The following is a 7,343-nucleotide window of genomic DNA, read 5'->3' as shown; positions in this document are numbered from 1 at the left end:
AAATTGAAAAGCTGGGTGCCCACTCTGTACCTTATATAATTATATAATTTTATAATTTAACTCTTCCAACAACTCTGTGTGACATACTATTACTACCCTTTATTTGTATTCTAGAATAAATAATAACATTCCTAAGCCACTGTATTACACAATGTTCTGTTGCAAATGATGGAGTCCACTTTAGCTAGTTTAAGCAGAAAGGGAATGTGGTTCTTGTAAAATCACTGAGAGCTACAGAAGGAGGTGCTAAGTTGGACTCCCAGGAACAATTTTCAGCCCCCATAACCACCTGGTCCTGACCACAACTGAGAAAGTTGCTGCTGCTATTTCCTATGCAAAGCTGATGAATCCCAATCTGCTGGCTCTTGAAATTTTACAGTAATCACCATCAGCTAAATTAATGTCCCATACTATGCCTCCCTCACAAGTTACTCATGTGTGAATCAAAGTTTCATATAAATGCATCATCTAAGAATTAAACATGAATGAAAGTCTGGGAAATATAGTTTTAAGTTTTCCAGTCTTTGCTCTTTGGAAAGATTGAATGGATATAGAACAACTACTTTACAATATTTGTAACAGTCATAATTAAATATTGGAAGAGTTGGAGAGAATCAAATATTTAACATTGTAATTATACCATCAGTTTTGAAAGTTATGAACACTGGCTATCGATTGAAAATTCTACATAATTCAGACAGAGATATATTCATGAAATATTAATTGACTATTGGATATGTAATAAGTAGAGGTAAATTTTTAGCAAAATGTGAGTCATAAAGAGATGTATATGATATATGAAACTTATACTCTAGTACAAAAAATTATACATTTACCTGAATCACTATAAATACAAGACAGTCTGGCAGAGTGTTAGGATTAAGATATTGTCATACCGCATGGGAGTTAGGAACAGCTGGAGATCACTTCTTCCTGATGGGAGTGGGGATAAGTTAGCACAAGCTGGAAGCTAGGAGAAACTGGAAACACTTATAGAGGACTTGAGATGTGCTGACTTTATAGTATTATGAACAACCCTGTTGACCTCATATTTTGTTGAATATTTTCAAACAATATGAGGGCTATATGGTTTCATGTATATTCATTCTTATTTAATCTTTATACCAACTTTTCAAGGTAGATATTATGATCCGCATTTACATGGGGAAACTGAAGCTCAGAAAAATGGAAGGTCATAAAACCTGTGAAAAATACAAAACTTAAAATTGGCAATGCTTAGGTTTCAAGCTAAGGTTCATGTGCCTCCAAAGCATGCCATTCACTTTCCAATACCACAGTGTGAAACACGATGGGGCTGTTTAAGAGTCTGATTATGTTATTTATTAGAAGATAGTTTTTGAATGTAATATTTTCTAAAAAATGAATAAAAAAATGCAATGTATGTATTTTATCATTAAAAAGGATAATTATAATATAAAATGTTATTTATGCAAAGTTTTAGGAATAAATTTTTATGGATCAAAAAAAAAAAAAGAAAGAAGATAGTAAACCAGAGGGAGTGAATTAGAAGTACCTGAGAAAATATAGTAGGAAATTCTACAGATTTTTAAATATAATCGAAAATACTGTTAAGAGAGAGGAAAAGCAACATAAAATGGAAAAAAACTGAGGAGTATTTCTCAGGGCAGGAAAGTTCTGAAAGAAACTAAGCACTTCCTAGTTGTAGATGGCAAATTACAGTAAATGGCAGGAAAGCTGTTCCCAATATATTTAACAACTGCATTTAAATTTGCTCAATCATATCAAACATTAGAATAAAGTCAACTTGGCAGTGGCAGCCATGAATGCAAGAAAAGTAAAAGTTATTTATAGGTAAATAATTGAAAAATTTAAATGTGGAACAAATGGCTTTATATTTTACTATCAATTCTGTCACTTTCATATTTAAGTGGAAAACGAGGTATGCTTATGTACATGCTCTTGATTTCAAAATCTTAACAGGTGTATTTTTAAAGGGGCATATTTATTCCAGATATTCTCACTGGGATTTACTTCCATTTGACTAATATTTATTAATGCCATGCAAGTCAGAACCTCAGCAAGAAGCAGAAAATGCTCTCATCTGAGAATTTTGAGGTGTATTAAAGGACACAACTATAGCAGAGTTGGGGAAGGTGAAAGAAACCAGGAGGGGATGTTGAGCTACCTAAGGACTATGCATGAAACTCAGGCACAGATGCTGTAGCTTGGAAAGGGGTGCTCTTGTAATTATAGGAGTTGTGAGCTTTGCCAAAATCACAGAACTCAGCCAGGGAAGAAGGAGAAAGAAATTCCAAGTCTCCTCTTTCCTGTAATCCTTCAATTGGCCTATTTGGTGCCTCCATTGGCTTAATCAAACTTAAAGCCATCGACCAAATGAGCCATGGTAATATGGTCCACAGGATCAAGTCCTCTCATCCCCCTGAAGATGGGGGATGAAAAGGATGGACGACTGGAGAAAATGGATAATGGGGGAGAGAAGGTGTTGGGGTTTAAGATATATTTAGGGGATTTGAATCTCTGCACTGACAATATGATAGCCAGGCCCTGAGCCCTGAGCCTCCAGCTCCTACAATCTGATTTATTGAACTCACCTCACTCAGCTAAGATGGAGTTGAAGAAGGACAACCACCACACCATGGAGCCTAGAGTGCCTACAACTGAAAGCAGGATTGCATCCAGTATCCATGTGGAATCTGAGCCTCCTCTTGACATAGAGGTGCAACGGACACAACCAATCCAAGGTCCACAGAGAAAAGGTGGCATTGGAGTGGGAAAAGTGGACATGGTGGCTGATGGGTATGGGGAATGGCAGGAAGAGATGAGATGTAGAGGCGCCTTTGGGAATTGGAGTTGCCCTGGATGGTGCTTCAGGGGCAATCACCGGACATTGTAAATCCTCCCAGGGCCCACTGGATGGAATGGGGGAGAGTATGGGCAATGATGTGGACCGTTGACCATGAGGTGCAGAGATGCCCAGAGATGTACTTATCAAATGCCATGGATGTGTCATGATGATGGGAGTGAGTGTTGCTGGGGGGGGGAGTGGGGGGGGGGGGGAGTGGTGGGGTTGAATGGGACCTCATATATATATTTTTTAATGTAATATTTTTACAAAATCAATAAAAACAAAAAAAGAATAACCAGATTAGGTATGTACAAAGTCCAGCAGTGTGGCAGGGATTGAAGATGCAGAGGTGAATAAGGTGGGCTTCTACCCCAGATGATTTCAAATCTCATGGGAAATCAAGCACATGATAGAGATCATTCAGAATAAAAAGGTGCTTTAAGAGAGGCTGAATATTCAAAGTTAACTTAGCTTGTGCCTCCTTTATATGGTTGATATGGTGGATATAGTGGGGCCACCATTTACCTGGTAGAACTCTACGCACTGAAAGGACAATACTTGTGAAAACTGAAAATGCCTCTGTAGAACTTGTTACATAACCATATAATTTTTTGTAAGAGAAAACCCACGAATGGTGAGATTTAGATTGGAAAAAGTTAGTCTACTTCTTTTAACTCCTTCCTTTCTCATGTCATTTTAGCCTCCAGACATGCTAATCATCTTTCAGTTCTTTGAGTGCACTGTTATTTCTTGATTCTTGGTCTTTCCTCTCCCTACAACCTCTGACCCTCACTAACACCTTCACTTTTTTATCTAATTCAAATCTTCAGGTATTAGCCTGAATGTTATTTCTAATAAAATATTTTTGATGGTTCTAGAACACCTGCCATTTACCTACACAGCACACTGTATTTGTATCATCACACTTATATTAAAAACAGAATGCAATTGTGCCTTTTTCTTCTCTACCATGCTTTAAGCTATTTGAAAGAAGATTCTGCTTCTATTTGTTTATTGTTTTCTGTTTTTGCTGTTGTTTACCATTTTATCCTCAGAGGCTATCACAGCACCTGACATGGAAAAGGGACATAATAAATAATACTTAAATGAATGAATAGGTTAAACAATGTAATTGTTGAGTACATTAAGGTGACTAAAATCAAAATAGATATCTCTTATTGCAGACAATTCAAATATAATGTTGACTTGGTATAGGTGAGAAGAGGATGTGATATTATTGAGGTTCATGAATGCTAGAATGATTCCAAAATAATGCAATAGCTAGAATGAGTAGGACCTTGATTCAGTTTGTAAAAGCTGCCAGAAGTAATATACCAGGAATGGGTTGGATTTTACAATGTGTTTATTGGTTTTCAAGCTTAAAGTTCTGAGGCTGAGAAAAGTGTCCAAATCAAAGAATCATCAGTTAATGCTTTCTCCCCAAGGATTGTGTGCTGGTGATCCTGGACTCCTCTGAATATTAACAAGGCACATGGAGGTATCTGCCAGTCTCTGTTCTACCTTCAGATTCCATTTCCCATGGTTTCTGGATTCGTGACTTTCTCTCAGCTTTTAGGTTTCTCTCTATTCCTCTGGATTTCTCTTTGTCACCTTACTATCAATGTCTCTCCATATTCATCGCATCTAAAAAGGACTCCAATAAGAGGATTAAGACCCACTGTGGGTCATGCCTTACAGAAGTAATCTACTCAAAAGGCCCTTAACTGAAGTTATCTAATCAAATGCCCTACCTGCAAAAAGTTCACACCCACAGGAATGGATTAGCTCTCAGGACATGATTTTTCTGGAGTTCACCCAGCTTCAAACTGTCACACTCCTATTTACTTCAATTTAATTAAATTTCTCATCTCTTCAGCAGATGACACAATGGTATCTAACATTTCCATTTGTCTTTGAAAATTTTATATTTGTTTTTCACCTAGTTTGTTTGTTGGATCTGTTTTACTGATGTCTTGAGGATTTGGATTCAGACATATAGCTTTTCATATCCCTTTATTTTGCTGATGATAGGCATAATATTGCATGGGAAGTGACAAGAATTGCTGTTCAAAGAAAGTATCTCAAGATACCCACATCCACTGCAAAGGTTGCAGTCATCCAAATTCCTTAATTTCTCATGAAACTATTAAACCCACCCATATCATGAGAAATGATCTTCTAGAGTCCTGAAAGGTGGCCAAAATTAGGAGAAGTTTGTGAAATGGTCATCATTATTATAAATATCAGTGGAGTTATATCATCACTAATCTACCACCATCACAACAGTCACTATCACCACCATTGCTACAACCCTACCACTACACCACCGTACAACTACACCATGTGTTATCTATTGGATTGCTTGTTTGATCCAGGCAACAATGCTTATTAATTAATGTGCTGTAGAACTTTGATCACAGAATCTTAGGGATGGAAAGAGTCTAGTGCAATAGATTCTGGAACCAGTCTTCCTGAGTTCAAATAACAGCTTTAGCATTTATTAGGTGTATAATCTTAGACAATTTACTTAACCTCTCTATACTTCAGTTTCCTAATCTGTAATATGAGATAACCAACCATAACTCACTCACAGAGATATTATGAGAATAAAATGGTTTATTATGTGTAAAGTGCTAAGAAAAGCATCTGCACATATTAAGTAATTTTCCTATCATTATGTTTAAATATCATTTCAAAGCTCTTTTAAACTACAGTGTGTATCAATTTTATTCCATGGTTTTAACATTATATATTATCTCTTGTTTCTACTTTGAAACTTTTAAAAACTCTTATCCTAAGCTGTGATTTCTTAAGGAATCCAGGTCTATGAAGCAGGGCTCATGGACTTCCATGATAAATGTCATGGTAATGGTATCCTGGCTAGGAAAATTGTCTTTTCCTCAAGGCAGCAGTGCTCAGTTGAAGAGAAGGCACTGGCCACCTCCCATGGTCTTTAGGATAGCATTCTTGACTTCCTGGTTCCTCAGACAGCAGATGAATAGATTTATCATGGGTGTGAGGACTGCATATACAGCTGAGATTAGTTTGTTGGAATTAAATGACCCAATAGCCCTAGGTCAAACATACATGATATCATAGCTGTATAGTAAATTATGACTACAGTAAGGTGGGATGCACAGGTAGAGAAGGCTTTCTTCCTTCCCTGTGAGGAGGGTATGTGCAGGATAGTGGAGATAATGTAGACATAGGGGAAGACAGTAGATATAAGAGGAAACACAAGAATGGCAGTACCCAAGGCAAAGTCCACTAGCTGAGCTGTGGACCTGTCTTTGCAGTCTAGTTTGAGGATTGGTGAGATGTCACAGAAAAAGTGGTTCAGGACATTGGAACCACAGAAGGCAATGTCTGAAATGAAATAGATCTTGACCGCAGAGACCATGAAACCACTCATATAGGAGAAAGTCACCAGCTGTATACATAATATGTAGTCATGATGACTGAATAACGGAGAGGGTAACAGTTGACTACCTAGCAGTCATAGGACATGGCTGCTAGGAGCACACACTCTGTGCAAGTAAGAGAGAGAAAGAAGTAGAGTAGGGTCATGCAAACTGTGAAGGACATATGCCGTCTATGCAGGAGGAATCTATCCAGCATTTTGGGGACTGTGACAGAGACACACCAGACTTCCAGGAAAGGACATACTACACAGGAAGTACTACATGGGCTATGGTGACAGAGAGTAACCCAAACTGTGAGCATGATGGTAAGATTTTTAATACCACCAGTAGGTAGATCACAAGGAAAAGAAAGAAGAGAAGGATCTGCAGCCATGTGGCAGTGGGGAAGCCCACCAGGATGAACTCACTGACCAGAGTGATATTTCTCCCAAGCATGACTAAAAGTACAGAAGGATATTGATGTCTTCCATGATAATGCATCAAATAATGAAGATAACTATGACATCAGCCAAGAAATGGAAATAAATTAGCATTTCAGTTTTTCCTGTGAGTGAGACTCATAACATAAGCTAACTTCTCTTAACAGGGACTATTTTGCAAATGCAGTACACGACAATTTTTTTTCAGTATTTATCAAAGTCTTCCATAATCCAAATGTGCTCCCAACTCTAAAGCTCTCTCACCTGATGACAGTGATTGGAATGTGACCCACCATATCATACCCAGCTCCCACATCAGTGAACCTAGACCCATTGTCTCTCTGCTGTTGGTTCCAAGTCTCTGCATAAGACTTACTCTTGCCTAAAGGACACATGGACCTCACTGAGGATAATAAAAGGTCAGAGAAAAATCCAAAACTTTAGAGATTTTGTGATACATTAGCTGTATTCCTTTGATCCAGCATAGTTTCTTCAATATAGAGTCTACAGAAATTAAAAAATATATATTGGAAAATATTCATTGGCTCCCCTAATGCCTTTAGATAAAGATGTAAATGAAAACTTTGCTCTTTATCACCAAAAACCCAATGCCTAAAACAGTAACTGGCAAACATATGAATACCTAGTGAATAT

At 37.5% G+C, this 7,343-nt stretch overlaps 1 pseudogene; it reads right to left on the bottom strand.

Moving 5' to 3' along the window:
• Nucleotides 1-5,763: 5,763 nt before the first annotated feature.
• On the bottom strand, nucleotides 5,764-6,705 carry LOC101441603 (olfactory receptor 6B9-like; annotated as a pseudogene).
• Between the last annotated feature and the right edge of the window lie 638 nt (nucleotides 6,706-7,343).

This window comes from Dasypus novemcinctus, chromosome 10 (genome assembly GCF_030445035.2).
Source record: "Dasypus novemcinctus isolate mDasNov1 chromosome 10, mDasNov1.1.hap2, whole genome shotgun sequence".
NCBI lineage: Eukaryota > Metazoa > Chordata > Mammalia > Cingulata > Dasypodidae > Dasypus > Dasypus novemcinctus.
This window is presented reverse-complemented; position numbering and strand designations above follow the sequence as displayed.